This window comes from Euphorbia lathyris, chromosome 2, assembly GCF_963576675.1.
Source record: "Euphorbia lathyris chromosome 2, ddEupLath1.1, whole genome shotgun sequence".
Classification (NCBI taxonomy): Eukaryota; Viridiplantae; Streptophyta; class Magnoliopsida; order Malpighiales; family Euphorbiaceae; genus Euphorbia; species Euphorbia lathyris.
In genome coordinates, this window is record NC_088911.1 from 74,971,271 (window position 1) to 74,989,733 (window position 18,463).

Below are 18,463 nucleotides of genomic sequence, written 5' to 3' on the forward strand. Positions count from 1 at the left end.
AAAAGAACATATATATACATATACTTATGTTTAGAAATTAAATAAAGAATGATATACAAACATCCTAAATAATTATATACACTAAATATCTAAAATAGTTTGAAAAACATATATTACATAACTATACATATATATATTAAGGATTAAAAGCTTAAAAGTTAAGAAAAAGGGACTGAAATGGTATTTTTTACGTTTTGGCAGATTTACCGACGGAAAATCCGTCGGTAAACAGCAATTAGTGACAGAAATGGCAAATTACAGCAGCACTCCAATTATTTCCAGATTTATTCAAAAGCTTTAAATTAAATTTAATACAATCGTTTTGGATTTCCGAACTACCAAAAATGGATCATAGTCAATAACGGAAGTTCCTAAAATGATGTTTTTTTATTTTAAAACATTATTTGGAAATTTCTTTTAAATTAAAAAGAAACTTATAATCTCAACGTTTTTCGATACCCGAACTACCTTTTTATCGGATCATGGTTCGTATTGGAATATCAAAACGATGTTTTTTATTTTAAAACAAAACCGAATTTTATTCAACACGAGACGAAAATTAAATAAATACGCTAATTAAATAAAACGTGACAAAATAAATGAATAACTAAATAAATAAAAACTATAGCATAAAAATAAATAGAAGGAGAAGATAAATAAAATAAAATAAAAGAGTCTAGTCCTCGGATAATACCATAAATTCGGTATCTGACAGTCGAAGCCGATTGATTCCACGAGTTGCGATCTCCCGTTTTTTATATTTTTTAGTAAAAATTTAACTTTAGGAACTTTGGAATTTTTGAGAAAAAAAATATTTTTCTCAAAAAAAAATTCACTTTCTCTCTCTAAAAATGTTTAGAGTGAGAAAGGCTCCAAAGAAAATCCTCCCCCCTTTTCATTAGGATCCGTGCCCCTTTTTATAGGGAAACGGGTCCCGGAACAATGGGCGACGCCCGAGTAAAATCGGGCGTCGCCCAAAGCCGTTGGGCGGCCGCCCAAGGCTTGTTGGGCGGCTGCCCAACACTATGTTGGGCTACCGCCCAACAATAGTTGGGCGGCCGCCCAACAATTGTTGGGCGGCGGCCCACCAATTGTTGGGCGGCCGCCCAACGATAGTTGGCGGCCGCCCAACGATTGTTGGGCGATCGCCCAACGATTGTTGGGCGGTCACCCAACAGCGTTGGGCGAGCGCCCAACGCGAGGTTGGGCGCGCGCGCCCAACTGCCGTTGGGCGTCCGCCCGACGCGGTTGGGCGCTCGCGCCCGCCTACCATTGGGCTTCCGCCCGACGCGGTCGGGCACTCGCTCAACGGCCGCCGGGGCGCGTCTTACGTCGTCGGGCGTGCACGCCCCGCGGCTGTCGAGCTCGCGCTCCGCGTCGTCGGGCGTTCATGCGTCGTGACCGCCGAACGCGTGTTCCGCGCTGCCGGGCGCACACGCCTCGTGGCTGACGAGCGCGCGTCCCGTGCCGCCAAGCTCGTGTCTTGCTCGGACACCGAGCGCGTACCATTCATGGTTGGATACGTGCGTCCGACAGACGTCGAGCGCGCGCTTTGCGTCGTCGAACGCGCGCCAGCCGCCGCTAAGCACTTGCACCGTGCCGTTAAGCATTCGCGAGCTATCCGATCGACAACAGCGACCGACCGTAACTTATTTTATTTATTTATTTATTATTATTTTTTTTCCTTTTTGAAACTTTCAGAATGAATCGCTTTCACCGTCTTGTTTCCAGGTTTTCGTCACAGGTCCTCCGACTCGGTGTCTACAGTTGCCCCTACTTTTCTATTTTGACAGTGAAGTGTGTGTTTTGAAAACGTTTTTTGCTAACGTAACACATGCAATGTAAAACATATAAAAGTAAAAGACACGTAAAGAGTAGGAGGGAGCATACCTGACCTTCGCGCTGCGCGCTCCGGTGTCGTTCTTTAATTGCTTCCATCGTCGCCTCTGGAGTGGCCGTCGATGAATGTTCTTTTCTCGGAATCTTGCGTACGTTGGTTATGGGTAAGAATGGCTCAAAAGCAATTTCGGTCTGCGACCGTGAGTGAAATGGCTCAAAAGCAACTCCGGTCAGCGACCATGAGTCAGATGGCTCAAGCGCGGCCCTGGTCCACGACCGCGGGTTATATGGCTCAAAAGCGACCCTAGTCCCCGACCGCGGGTGATATGGCTCAAAAGCAACTCCGGTCTGCGACCGTGAGTTAGATGGCTCAAAAGCAACTCCGGTCTGCGACCGTGAGTCAGATGGCTCAAAAGCGACCCTGGTCCACGACCGCGAGTAAAATGGCTCAAAAGCAACTCCGGTCAGCGACCGTGAGTCAGATGGCTCAAAAGCGACCCTGGTCCACGACCGCGGGTTACATGGCTCAAAAGCGACCCTGGTCCACGACCTTGGGTGATATGGCTCAAAAGCAACTCCGGTCTGCGACCGTGAGTTAGATGGCTCAAAAGCAACTCCGGTCTGCGATCGTGAGTCAGATGGCTCAAAAGCGACCCTGGTCCACGACCGCGGGTAAAATGGCTCAAAAGCAACTCCGGTCTGCGACCATGAGTAATATGGCTCAAAAGCGGGGATTGTTTCTAGATTTTCTTACAACACTATTGTCTGTATTTTCTTACTGGAGCTATCGTCTCGGGGGTTTAAAGGGGAACATGTTTTAGTCTAAAATGATATAGACTAACGATTGTTTTTCTGTTAACTATCGTCTGTATTTTGACTGGTGTCACTGTTCTGTAAAAATTGACTGTTGTCTGGAGTTCATATCTTGATAATATTGGCTGCTGTCTGGGAGAAATGCAGGCTGAAGCGGACTGCGAATCGGAGGTCTGTGCACCTAGTAATTAATTATTTACTTTTTACCTTTATGTCAAATCGTACCTTTTTCACTATTTACGGGAATGACATTCCCTCTTATTATATAAGGTGGTGGGGTTTCATTTCAACCCCACACCTTCTCTCTCTTCTTTCTCTCTCTAGACTTTGATTTTGGATTATTCTCGGGATGGATTTAGATGAATGGGATGGCACTAGAGGCATGGACGAGGTTTACGTAAACCTAGATAGAGTGGATCCCTTCCACGACCCTACAACGCATCTGAGCCGGACACGCTGCAACGAGGTAAGTAATTTCTCACTTTTATTTTATTCAAACTCTAGGCTTTAGCATTCCTATCCGAACATGATTTGCATGCTAACCTTTAGATTGCCTTAGAGGACTTTAGCTAGAAAACATGAATTTCTTCACTTACAAGTAACACTTGTTTACTTCTGCGTAAGAATGCGCGCTATATGCATGTGAATAGTAATCCTACGAATTTATGCATGCTAACAGTAAAAATAACGTGAATAGTGCACGTGAATAGTAAAAACGTGAATAGTGACAACTCAACTAATGCACGTGAATAGTGAGAACTAACTAATGCATGTGAATAGTAAAACTTAACTAATGCACGTGAATAGTAAAAACATGAATAGTGCACGTGAATAGTGAAAACTTAACTAATGCACGTGAATAGTAAAAACGTGAATAGTGCACGTGAATAGTAAAAAAACGTGAATAGTGAAAACTTAACTAATGCACATGAATAGTAAACTTAACCTATGCTCCTTGTCAATGCGGACGAGAGTGGATTAAAGAATTAACTAAACCTTACATGAGCGACCCTAAAGGAGAGACTTTTACAGAAAGTTGGCCCTAATTGACCAGATGTCTCTAGGTTAGATAATGAAAGAATGTCTAGTCTTAACGCGTCCTCATTGATTGCATGCTTTAGGAACTGTATTTAAATTTTCTTGTCTTGTTCTTTCTAGTTTATTGAGATTTCTGGGACCACCGCCGAGATTCACTCGTGGTATGCTAGGCTGGGCACCGCGGCGAGAGCCCGCGTGCGCGAGTTGGGCTTCGAGCCTTTTATTGCAGCGTTGCCCCGCACCAACGGGGTATGCGACCGCTTTGGCTTACGCGCCTTATGTGAGTGGTGGGTTGACTCGACCCACACTTTCCACCTTTCTTTCGGGGAGATGACCATCTCGCCCAGGGATTTTTCACTGCTGATAAGGTTGCGAGGGAGCAGCACTCCCGTTCCCTTTTATTTCGATATGATGCGACCACGGGTCGACCTTGCTAGGCTCGCTGCCTTGATTGGATCGGGGGTTCGCCCATGCGCCAAATCTACTTCGGCGAAGTTTATTTCCACCGCGAGCCTTTTGAGTCGGCGAGATTTTTGTGAGACCGACGATACCGACTTGGCGGTTCGTAGCTTCTTGGTATATACTCTGAGTGAGACGATTTTCCGCACGAAGGGCGGGAAGGTACACGCGGGTCTCATTCAGGCACTCAGCGATCTGGATGCGGCGGCTTCCTATGATTGGGCGGGGGCAGGCTTAGCCTTTCTCTACAAGTTTTTGGATCTGACTTACCGGAAGCGCAAGGATTTCGGTGGTTACACCTTCGCTTTGCTGGTACGCGACGCCTTTTTGACTTGCCCGTCTTATCTTCTTTGCGTCTTTCACACTCCTAATCCTTGTTTTTATCGCAGGTGTGGGCGTATGAGAGGCATATTCTTCCCAGCCGGTCTCGACCTCGATCGAGAGTACCGAGGCCGCCTCTCATGACCCGGTGGAGAGATTTCGACTTGGGTGCCGAGAGGACACGGACAGTGCCGCAACTTCTAGATTGGATAGACTCGTTGACCCTCAGACAGGTAGATGCTGCCTAGTCTTGTTAGATTCTTGTTTGATCCTTTCTAACTTTCTCTTTGTGCATTTTTTTAGATTAAGTTCAGGTGGGACGACCTCGACTTCGGTCCCGATTATACGTATGTATCTATGATCCAGGAGCAGCAGTGTGTGCTCACCGGCCCCTGCGTGCGGGCATGGTATTTGGGGGACCGAGGCATCACCAGAGTTAGTGACGCACATTGGACACCGGGTGAGATCCCCGTCTCTATGTTTGCGGTGCGGACCATGCCCCTATCGGTCGTTCGTCGGGACTTGTCTCATCGGTTCGTTGGTAGAGCGGTGTGGGTTCACTCCGGGGCCCGCAAGCTTTACTTATCTACTCTGCTGAGCGCGAGGGATGCCCCGGCGGCAGCGATGGAGGTGGATCCGGTAGCTGATATATTTTCGAGGGAGGCTGTCGCGGCAGTCTTTGGTCAGGAGGAGGTCCCGGTAAGTGGTTCCGCCCTCTTTTTATTTCACCTTTTATTCATGAGATGTTTAGGGGTTTTCATTGTTTTTTTTTTTTTGCAGGAGGGGTCTTGGAGGAGTGCACATTTATCTGATTTCTTTGACGGCACTCGAGCTCAGACACCCGTGTGCGAGCAACCTTACTATGTCGGCGAGTCCTCCAGCGCTGCCCGACCAGAGAGATCATCCCTAAGTGTGCCCCTACCAGACTACGGGCGAGATTTTGCCACGATTTGTTATGACGAGTCCGGGGCAGCTTATGCGGGATTTGAGACAGCTCCTCCTATCTTCACCTCGAGGGTCCCCTTTGATCCCTCAGATGCTTCTCTGACTACGAGGGAGACCTGCACGGATTACGTGGGGCTGTCTGGTTATCTCCGAGATCGCCTCAGCTTGCGCTGCACCGATCACCTGGTATGTATCATTATTTTACTTTAGTGTAGTGGAAGGTATGCATGTATGTATGATTTATGTTCGTGCCTACGCTGCTTCTTATTTTTATCTGTTTTTCCTTTCTTTTGCTTTAGAGCGATCTGCATGCCCACGAGCGGAGGCAGAGCGAGTTGGTGCGGGAGGCCGATGCTCGGGTCGGTCAGGTGTATCAGGAGAGAAATGACCACTGGTCAGGGATGATGCGACGGGAGACTGAGGGTCGCCTTACCGTCGAGGAGAGGGCGCGCGATGAGTCGATCGGACGCCTCGCTGCCGAGGAGAGAGCACGGGTCGCCGATGAGAGAGCACGAGTTGCTAATGAGCGAGCGCGAGCTGCCGAGGAGGCACTATCTGTGGAGCGGGCATCACACTTGAGAGATTTTGAGGACTATTGGGACTTCCCTCCGTATTAGGCTCGTTATGTATTGCTTTGTAGCTTTCATTATTGCCTTGTAGCTTTTATTGGAGTTTCCCCGCTGTATAGCTAATGTATAGGGAGTGGGGTGGATAGTAGGTAGGCTTTTTGTGAAAAGTAGGATAGGAAATGTATAACTCGTGATTCATATTACCATGCATTCAGTAGATTATGATGATTCCAATCATTCTCGTCAAATATATTCATGCCTTTATTTATTTACAAACAACAGAAATACTTAGTCTCTTATACATTGTTTTTGTATTTGCTCAAGTCATAACTATTGTTACCAGGACCCGCCTTTTTTCGGTTTTCAGATCCCAACGATTTTTCAACTCTCCTTTTATTATCCCGGAATTTTCAAATGAGCGCCCTTTCGGGTTTTCACCCATTGGGATGTCCCTTATTGTTGCATAGGTCGCCCTTTGCGGGTTTTCGACCTATCGGGAATTTTTATTTCTTTCTTTTTTTTTTTTTTTTTTTTTACGAAAAGTATTTCTTAAGCCTATCCAGGTTGGTAGGTTCGGAGAATTCCATGCCGTCCATTGTGGTTAACTTCACCGCTCCTTTGCTTAGTATCTTCTTCACGACGAATGACCCTTCCCAGTTAGGCCTAAACTTGCCCCTAGGGTCGGTGTGCGTCACGCGGATCTGTTTCAGCACCAAATCTCCTTCTTTGATGGGGCTGGTCTTGACTTTTTTATTGAAAGCCCGAGCCATCCTTCTTTTATATAACTGTACGTGGTAAAGGGCTTCCATCCTTTTCTCGTCAACTAGAGCCAACTGCTCACATCGCCTCTTCACCCATTCCGCCTCGGGAATTTCTGCCTCTACTGCGATTCTCAATGACCGCTTTTCGATCTCAATCGGCAAGACTGCTTCTGTTCCATATACCAAGGAGAATGGCGTTGCCCCCGTTGAGGTTCTAACTGTCGTGCGATAAGCCCATAACGCGAGTGGGAGGTGCTCATGCCAATTCCGATGTGATTCCACCGTCTTTACGAGAATCCTCTTAAGGTTCTTATTAGCTGCTTCTACTGCTCCATTAGCCTGTGGACGGTACGGAGAGGACCTGTGATGTTCAATGCCATATTCTCGGAAAAGATTTCTTACTTCCCCCTGAAACTGGACCCCATTATCCGTAATCATGTGATGAGGCACTCCGAACCTGGTGATCAAGTGTCTTTCAATGAACTTTCTCATCTGCTTGGATCCCAGTTTGCTAAACGACTCTGCTTCTACCCACTTGGTGAAATAATCGATGGCGAATGCAATAAACTTATGTCCATTTGAAGCGTTAGGCCTTACTTCGCCAATGATGTCAATGCCCCAAGCAGCGAATGGCCAAATAGGTGCCAACACATGTAATTCCATGGCCGAAAGATGACTGCAATCGCCGTGGATTTGACAATCGTGACATTTCTTTGCATACTCGTTACAATCTCTTTCCATGGTGAGCCAATAGAAGCCTTGCCTAATAATTTTCTTAGCTAGTACTGCTCCTCCCATATGGGCTCCGCAAATTCCTGAATGTACCGACTCCATTGCCTCGCGGGCTTCTCCCGCATCCAAGCATCTTAGTTGTAACCCATCAATGTGCCTTTTGTAAAGTAAGTCGTTGTGGATGACGAACTGCCGAGCTAACCTTCTAATCACAGCTTGATCCCTCGGTTCTGACTCTGCCGGATATGTTCCATGCTTCATGAAGCTCACGATATCGAAATACCACGGTTTTTCATCTGCCCCTAACAGCATTACGTCCTCGTAGCATGGTTTGTGAGATCTCCTCAATACCAACGGTTTCGAAGCAAGGTTCCGGGGATTGTCCCAAACTGACACCAAAGTGGCCAAGGCATCCGCGGCCTGGTTCTGTGCTCGAGGAATATGATAGAAATGACATTCCTTGAATCTTTGTGCCAACCCCTCTAGCTGATCTAGATATGGACGTAGCCTTTCTTCCCTTACCTCCCAGTTCCCTTGTGCCTGTTCGATGATCAACTTTGAGTCACCCCAAATTTCGACATATGATGCTCCCAGTGCCGCTAATGACTCTAAACCATATATGCACGCTTCATATTCGGCCATATTATTGGTGAGAGGGAAGGATAACTTCTTGGCCATCGGGCTCCGTTCTCCTTCCGGTGAGGTAAGTAGTACTCCTACTCCGGCCCCATTCGAATTAACTGCTCCGTCGAAGAACATTTTCCACGGTATAACTTCGATTGCGTTCAAGTGTTCATCGGGAAAATCATAGCTTACTTCTTCCTCTTCTGCATTCAGGGGTTGGTTAGCCAGAAACTCTGCCACGGCCCTCCCTTTGATAACCTTCTTCGTTACATATTCAATGTCAAACTCGGACAAAAGCAACAACCATCGGGCTAACTTCCCCGTCAAGGATGGAGTTCGGTACAGATACTTCACGGGGTCCATCCGAGAAATAATGATCACTTTATACGATTGGAAATAGTGCCATAGTTTCTTTGTCAACCATACTACTGCCACACATGTCTTTTCGATCATGTTGTACTTGAGCTCGTACTCCAGGAACTTCTTACTCAAATAATACACCGCGTGCTCCACACCGGTGTCTCCCTCTTGAGCCAACATTGCCCCAATAGATCGCTCCTCGATCGCTACATAGAGGAGAAGCGGCTTTCCTAGTTTAGGCGGTCTCAGCACTGGCGGGTTAGACAAATAGTTCCGGACGTTCTCCAAAGCTTGCTGACACTTATCATTCCAAATAGTGGGTTGGTCTTTCCTTAATAACTTAAAGATTGGCTCGCAGATTGCGGTGAGTCTCGCTATGAACCGAATGATATACTGAACCTGCCCCAGAAACCCTCTCACTTCCTTCTCATTCTTCGGCGCCGGCATCTCCTGTATAGCCTTCACTTTATCAGGATCCACCTCGATTCCCTTATTTCTGATTACATAGCCTAAGATTTTCCCCGATGAAATGCCGAAAAAGCACTTCTTCGGATTTAACCTTAGCTTGAATTCCGCAATTCGGGCAAAAAACTTCTCGAGCGCGGCAAAATGCCCCTCTCTTGTCTCTGATTTGACCATCATATCATCCACGTAGACTTCTACCTCCTTGTGTATCATATCATGGAACAGTGCTGTGGCCATTCGCTGATAAGTTGCCCCGGCATTTTTCAAGCCAAACGGCATTACTTTGTAACAGTATGTCCCCCACTCAGTCGTGAACGAAGTTTTGGCTTTGTGCTTTTCGGCCATCTGAACTTGCATGTAGCCCATGAAACCATCCACATTCGTGTGTAAGACGCTTGACGCTTGACGCTGCACTGTCGATCAATACGTCAATATGAGGCAATGCGAACTCATCCTTGGGGCATGCCTTGTTAAGATCTCTGTAATCGACGCACATCCTCACTTTGCCGTCCTTCTTCGCAATTGGTACCACATTTGCGACCCAAGGGGGATAGTCGATTACTTCGATGAACCCTGCTTCTAACTGCTTTTTCACCTCCTCTCTGATCTTGTCTGCCCATTCTGGTCTCATACGTCGGAGCTTCTGCTTTACGGGCTTCGCTTCGGGGTAAGTTGGAATACGGTGAGTTACGATTGATTGATCAATTCCAGGCATGTCTTCGTATGTCCAAGCGAATACAATTTCGTATTTTTTAATTATTCTCTCAAATTCTTTTCTCTCTTCAATAGTTAATGCTTGAGCAATTTGTATAAGTTTAGGATTTTCATCCGTACCAAGATTGAAAGTTGACATTTCTATTGCATTGATTTCAAATGTAGGCATGTTATATGAATGAGAATGCATGGAATGATCATGATCGACATCAAGCAAGTAAGCAAAATCAGAATTCATTTCATTGATAGCATGGGTGATTACATCATCTGATTCAAACAAAGCAGTAATACAATTTTCATCATCAAGGTTCTCGGGCTCCTCATGAACCTTGGAGGTACTAGGCTCATCTCCTGCTCCTGCAGTTGTTTCGATGGTGATGACCTGCTCCTCGGCATTTAAATCCAGCATCATAATCTCCTCGACAAAGCAGCTCGCCTTTCCTTTGCCCTAGTCGGCCACATCATTGAAGATTTTGAATCCCGTCAGAATCTTTCCTTCTGTGCTAGTCCATGATTCGGGGGTCCCTGAATACACCTTTCCATGCCCCTCATTCACGAAGTACTTCCTCAAGCCCACTTTTCCTTCGCCACTTGCGTTGGATGGACCTCCCTGCTCATATCCCAAACCCCTCCGGGTTTTCTGACTCTTAAAGTCCGAAAATTCTGGCAACCCCTGATGGTGTGCTCCTAAGCCCATTCCTGGGATGAAACCTCCCTTCATCATCTTCACCACATCGGTGGTCATGCTGGACTCATAAATCCCGGAGACTTGGAATCCGGAGAAAAGTTGAGGCTCAATTCCCAATGCTGCCACCGAGCTTAATTTCTCAGCTCTGATTGTCACTATCTCCTCCCCGAAGGGGAATTTAATCATTTGGTGGAGCGTGGAGGGCACACCTCCCAACTTATGGAACCAAGGGCGTCCCAACAGTACAGCAAAGGTTACCGGTATATCCAGCACGGTGAACTCAGTTTCTTCTTCATGCGGCCCTACTTTCAACTTGGCCTTGAAGACTCCCTCAATGTGCCTACGGCTGTCATCATACGCTCTAATCACAATTTCAGAGGCTGTCAGGTCTCCTCTCTCCACTCCCAACTTCGACAAGAGTTTCAAAGGACAAACATTAATGGCCGATCCATCATCGACCATCACGCAACTAGTCTTCTTTCCGTTAATTTCCGCTCGGATATCAAAGGCTTATTGTGAGCCTTCCCCTCTTCTGGGAGATCCTCGTCAGTAAATGTGATCTCAGTCTTCTTTCGGGCCATAATTGCCCCTACTAGCGCTGCCGGCTCAGTATCGGTGGAAATAACCAGATTCTGCAATTCTTTCATCAAGTTCTCATGATGGTACTTAGAATGGCATAGAACTTCCCAGACTGTAGACTTAGCTTGTGTCTTCTTCAACTGCTCCAGAACTTGGTCATCGGGCTTAGGAGCCGACCCTTCTCCAATCTCAGTTTCTATCATAGGTGCCTTTCCCTCGGCCACACGACCTGATCTCGTCATTACCGCGATTTTCGGCTCATCATCCGATTCGTCCCAAATGTTAATAGGAATCCTCTGATTGGCATCTTCCTCGTCCGAAGAACTCTCCCAAATGTCCACGACCATTAAATCCATGACGTGAGGAACATTCGGATTCAAGTAAAAGGGATCCGCCGATCCATACAAAGCCCAACCTATCAACTCATCATAGTCACGGAGGGACACTCTGCTCATCCTTCTTGCGGCCAACGGAATAGCACCTCATTGTATGCACATAAGCTGCACCTTATCACTCATTGTTTCATTACACTGCTCATAACGGCGTCTCCACCTTCTAGCATAATCCACAAACGGTTCCTCGGGGAATTGCCTGATCCTATCCAGATCGTCCAGGGATCCCGTCCACGGAATGTACATCTCATATCTTGCCACAAAGGCACTCCTGAGCGGTACCCAATGACCTATTTCTTCCTCTGATAGACCCTGATGCCACAATAAGGCTTCACCCATCAAGGTTTCCGGAAAATGTTCATGCAACTCACCCTGCGGAAATCCGGCGTCATACATATGATTGCGGAATAACCTCGCGTGCTCAACAGGATCCTGGTATCCACCATACCTAGGCATTGCTAACACCGCATCAGGTGTTTGATAAGACGGGGAATCCAGGGTTTGCTCTGCCAGCATCCATACTGTATACTCTTTGATAAATCTTTTCGTCATTGCTGCCCAATCGGTCTTAACATACATCGGCAATGACATGTACCATATTAATGGTTCACCCATCAACGAATTGCAAAACAAGCTAGTGATCTCTTCCTCTTTAAAACCCAAGGGCGCCATAGCCGACAAGTAGAAGTGAAGGTGCTCCATTGGGTCCTTATTGCCGTTATACTTGCTAACCCTCGGCAACAGACGCTTGATAGGTCCAATCTGCATCGCAAAGCGCTCCGCAGTTCTGTCTTCAGCTCTTTGGTACTTTTCTAAAAACAAATCCGACAACCGATCCCAATCGTGCTTGCAAGAATCGGGTAATGAGTGGAACCATTCCAAAGATTCGCCTACCAGCGAGTGGTGGAACCATTGAGCAATTTCATCTACTCCGAAGGATTCAATAAACATGGCGTGCATATATTCACGCAAGTGCACCTCGGGATCTCTTCCTCCACTAAACAAACCCAAATCTGGCACAATAGTCCGAAACGACCCTTCTCCGGTCTCTTCCGCACTATCCTCATCATACGGTGCTCCACCATCCGAACCTTCTCCCATCGGTTCATCCTCTTGTTCTTCACCAAGGAAGGACACATACAGACCATTTCCCACATTGTTCTTTTCGTCGGAGTCCAACAACTCCTCTACATTCTCCCCGAAGGATTCCATCACTACAGTTTCCGTTAAACCAACTCCGATCATGCTCACCCTATGATTAGGCAATGGATTGCGCCTAACGGAAGGGTTCGCTGACGAAGGATCAGCTATCTTCTTCTCCTCGATTAAATCTTGGATTTCGTGTTTCAGCCTCTCGCAATTCTCAATTGTATGCCCATAACTGCTATGGAACTCACAATACCCTCTAGCCTGTATCTGCGGAGTAGGTGGAGCTTTGTTATATGGGGTAAGGGCCTTCAACAATCCCTTTTTCTGCAGACGCTCAAAAACTTTTGCGTAAGTCTGATCGAACTTGGCGAACTGCCTCTTTTCAATAGCATTAAGATCAAGCACTTGCACTGCTGCGGATTCCGTACTTGCACTAGGCCCTCCGGCACTATATCCAGATTTCGTCCACTTGGTATAAGCTTTCTTTGGCTCCCCATCCCCTTCAACAGTCAAGGTACAACTATACATCTGATTGAAATCGGTAAATGGCATATACCGCAACTCATTCTTGATATATGGCAACGTGTTGCCAACCACCATTCGGATCTGATCCTGATTGAGCGGCTTTTGTTTCATCACTGCGGCCTTAGCCCTCCATCTTTTCACAAAATCGGAAAAGGATTCCCCAGCCTGTTGCTTAGTGCTCTCTAACTCTTTCAAAGTGACCTCCAGCATGGTGTTAAAGCTATACTGAGCGATGAATGACTTCGCTAATTCCTTCCAATCCCTCTTTGTTACCATCGGCAATGCATGAAACCATGTGAGGGCAGCCCCCTCTAGGTAGGTGTTAAACAGCCCTAAGACCTGATCCTCGGTCAGGATCGTGTGCTTCATCACAGCAACATACTGATTCATGTGAGCGGTGGGATCTCCAGTTCCATCGAACTTTTTCATGTCGGGGAGCCGAAATTTCAAAGGCAAGGCTGTTGCTGACAAACAATTCTTCAAGTTATAAAAGTCCTGACTCCCGGAACTTCCCCCGCGCAAGTCCTGCACCTCTTGCGTGATGTGTTGCTTCTACTCCTCTTCCTTAGCTTTCTCCTTTTCCAGCTGTTTTCGGATATAATCCTGATAATCCTCCTCATTCCCAAAGCGAGGGCCATCGTTCACCTCATTCTCAGCACGCTTACTACCACTCTTGTTGTCCTTCAGTGCTAACTCAGCTAGCTGGGCCAAGATTGCGGCCAACTGATCATTGATATTATTGACAGAGTTTTCCAATTCAGCCACTTTCTCGTTGGTCGCCGACATACTGGCGGAAGACTAAGTATACCCGGATGAAGATGATTCAGAAGCCACAACTACCGATTCAGAACTGTCTACTCGTAGCTGATCAAACTGTCTGACAAGCCGATTACTCTCGCGAAACCACAACCGCTTAATGATAACGTCTGCGCGAACGGTATCCATTAGTATGTATGCATGATTTTATATGCATGATTCGTGGTGTGTGCGTTTATTTATTTACGGATATATAAGATAAGAAGAACAAACGTCAGTCTAATTACACGTATCACAACATCTCTCTTCCACCCTTATTCCTCCACACACTCGTTGGTCCAGGTCTCTTTCCTAGGATTTTGGTTTTGGGCTCACATTGCGGTCCAGGGGACGCGTGATGCCGTCGATTATTGCGGAAAAGTAAATCATTCATCAGACAACACGGTTCGTTTTGACGTATCAACATTCAGTGACTAAGAAATCGACCAAGTTGGATTGTACTTTCGGAATAACTCGTCTTTTGTCCTTTCACGAGACGCATTAATTCGGGTTTTGACTCCCTTTGAGCGCATCTCAGTTTTTAGACGTGGTACGAGTTATTCTTCTAGTCCAATCATTCGTTATCGTCCATGACTCGTTCCCTTTTATTCATGTGGATTCGTGTCTCGATTTTTGGATTACAACGGGATCTTTTGGATCTATCGAGAGACGTAACCACGCGTTTATTTAGTGATGACATCACTTTTGGATTTTATTTTAGGGAACGGACTCATCGCGTAACGCGTTTGTTCTTAGCGTCGAGGATCCGTTTGCTCATTTTTGCTACGTGAAAGACGGCGAGTCTTATTTTGAGCGCACGGTAACCTTTCGGCTAGCAACAGTTCGTTGTTCTTCCCAATCCTACGGGATATATCATCTTAGTGTGGTTATAGAAAATCAACCTTTCGTTAAATCGCGTGTTTGTTCGAAGCGAGGATATCACCGTTTTCTTTCCTTTAGGCGCGAATTTAAGCAAACACGTATATCGGGCCATATTTCTTGCAGTTTTGGTAACGGTCGAAATGATCGAGTCGTTAGTCAAAACCCGCAGTCTCGTCCATATGGCGCAATTATATAGTTTGGCTTAATTCGGCTTCGAGATTTTAAACGGGGTATACTCTCGTTCGAGGCACGTATTCAACGGCATTGGTTTATTTTCTTTAACTACCCTCGGGATTGATATATATCGTAGTCTCGGAATGATTTTGGTCGTTTAGTTCATTTTTTTTTTCTTTTATTTTCTTAGTCATCTTTACGGACACATCCATTTCTCTTAAGAACAACTCGAGGCATAACGTAAAAGCTCGTCTTTTATTCGGAAGGGACGGGCTACTTGTGCGAAACTTTTTTCGTTACAACAGGGTTGTTCGAAACAGAAATATTCTTCATTTTCGTTTCGTCATAATTTCGTTTCATCCCAACCTATTTAAAGAATGTGAATAACGGCTACTGTTAATATAGTATTTTGTATCGAAACGTAATTATCCTTAACACCGAACTGATTCATATTAATACGTGCTTACGTCATAACGCATTTCCTGAAGACGTGCCTTCGTCGGGACACCGAAAGGGACAAGGCGGGTCGCACATGTTCATTCATATGAGATGACTAAGTCGTCTTTAGTTCAAATCGTTTCGATGTTTTAGGGTAATTAGTATGTCGATTCATAAGTGTATATTAACGCATCGTCTCATTTTATTTACATACTTTAGGATTAGACACGTATCATGGTGGTTTTAAAACACGAACTGATTCATTTATCACATCAAAAATAGTAACGGGTAATCCTATGGAAACTTCTAAGGCTACTATATGCTGACACGGCTGACCGCGGGACCTCACAGGACCGCAGAAATTCACCCCTAACGAATGGATGGGGACCCTTTGGCGCCTTACTGTAAGGGGAAACTTACACTAGCCTCTTTCGAGCGACGAATGGACTCTCGCTAGAGGTTTCGCGGAAATTACCCAAAAGGTTTGCAGTAATGCACATGAATGCATACGAAAAGAAGTAAAACGATCTGTCCCCGTTAAGGGCTTAATACATGCCTTCCGGAATCAAATTTCTCGCTTCCCCAGCAGAGTCGCCACTTGTTAGACGAGGTGTCGCGGCCTAATCTCCCGGGCGGACCGGGGGGTGGACAACCTCATGGCGACGTAAGCGGTGATTGGCGCCAAAAGCAACCAATCGTGGAATCAAGATGCTCGGCAGGACCGGAGCTCGGAGATATGGAAGAGTCGCCACCCACGAATGGGAAAATGAACACCGATCCCTTGCGGGAGACCGGTGTGGGTTCGGGAAATTTAGGTACGAGCCGAGAAGGCTAGCTCCTTTCCGGAGAAAGGCTACTAGGCACCCCGACATCATCCGGTTATGAACCACCGGCCTCCTACTCAGCATGTTAGGCGATAACGGACTAATCGTATACTTCTTTAAGTTTAAAATTCATTTGAAACCTTTTCTTTCTCTTTTTAGAAACCGTTTTGAGCATATATTATTGAAAAGCCACATTAGTAAAGAATCACCCATTTATATTATACATACACAGAGAAGGGGGAAGGAAGAAGTGGTTTACGACTTTATTTAAATGTCATGTTGTGTGTTTACTCTATGCTAACTCATTTCCCCAAAACGAGTTCATTTACATGGTTCGCACCTTAATCGCCGTTGGAACGATTTAGGTGCGTTTTAAAACCCCGTTTGATGAAGTTCACCCGAATCGCCGTTGGAACGACTCGAGTGTTTGAAAACGTTAGGATAAAAACCTTTTAATAGGAAAACATGATTAAACATACAAGTCAATTTTATTTTGTACAAACCCTTTAAGAAAATGATTCAAAAACTCTATTATTCACAAAGAAAACGATTTTAATTACAATGTTCGCTTAATCCGCCTTTGGAACGGATTAAGGTTTTAAAACGTGATGTTTTGGAACCAATTTTGAAATATTAACAAAAATAACTCCATTTATTTACATTAGGAACCTCTAAGAATTCATTAGTGTAAATGATTAAATTGAAAACTCTCTTTTTGTGATTTATTTTCCCCTCTTACTTAATGGACTATTTACCTATTATGATTATAATAATAAACTCATTTAAACCAAGATTCACACTCAAATAAAGCCCATTTGAAACCCGGGCCCATGGATGGGCTAAAAGAATAAAGAAAACAATTTAAGCATATATATATACATTTAAATCAAAGAGAGAATATGAGAATGAAAGTTAATAAAAAAGGAACTATATAATACATGTATGAAAATACTAGATATAATACATTTATACTTTAAAAATGTGAAAATAGTAAATAAATCTCATAAATAAGAAAATAATCTTTATCCAAAATAGTTTCATATAATAATCAATAACATAACCCATATACTCCAAAACTACATATATACACAACTAATATAGTTTTAAATATCAAAAATAACATATACCAATATCTACTAATTATTTCCCAAAATGCCCAAGTAAATAACCTTTAAATAGGATCTAATATAACTCAAATGAATAAAAAAGAACATATATATACATATACTTATGTTTAGAAATTAAATAAAGAATGATATACAAACATCCTAAATAATTATATACACTAAATATCTAAAATAGTTTGAAAAACATATATTACATAACTATACATATATATATTAAGGATTAAAAGCTTAAAAGTTAAGAAAAAGGGACTGAAATGGCATTTTTTACGTTTTGGCAGATTTACCAACGGAAAATCCGTCGGTAAACAGCAATTAGTGACAGAAATGGCAAATTACAGCAGCACTCCAATTATTTTCAGATTTATTCAAAAGCTTTAAATTAAATTTAATACAATCGTTTTGGATTTCCGAACTACCAAAAATGGATCATAGTCAATAACGGAAGTTCCTAAAACGATGTTTTTTTATTTTAAAACATTATTTGGAAATTTCTTTTAGATTAAAAAGAAACTTATAATCTCAACGTTTTTCGATACCCGAACTACCTTTTTATCGGATCATGGTTCGTATTGGGATATCAAAACGAGGTTTTTTATTTTAAAACAAAACCGAATTTTATTCAACACGAAACGAAAATTAAATAAATACGCTAATTAAATAAAACGTGACAAAATAAATGAATAGCTAAATAAATAAAAACTATAGCATAAAAATAAATAGAATGAGAAGATAAATAAAATAAAATAAAAGAGTCTAGTCCTCGGATAATACCTTAAATTCGGTATCTGACAGTCGAAACCGATTGATTCCACGAGTTGCGATCTCCCGTTTTTTATATTTTTTAGTAAAAATTTAACTTTAGGAACTTTGGAATTTTTGAGAAAAAAAATATTTTTCTCAAAAAAAATTTCACTTTCTCTCTCTAAAAATGTTTAGAGTGAGAAAGGCTCCAAAGAAAATCCTCCCCCCTTTTCATTGGGATCCGTGCCCCTTTTTATAGGGAAACGGGTCCCGGAACAATGGGCGGCGCCCGAGTAAAATCGGGCGTCGCCCAAAGCCGTTGGGCGGCCGCCCAACACTACGTTGGGCGGCCGCCCAACAATTGTTGGGCGTTGGGCGATCGCCCAACAATTGTTGGGCGGTCACCCAACAGCGTTGGGCGAGCGCCCAACGCGAGGTTGGGCGCGCGCGCCCAACTGCCGTTGGGCGTCCGCCCGACGCGGTTGGACACTCGCTCAACGGCCGCCGGG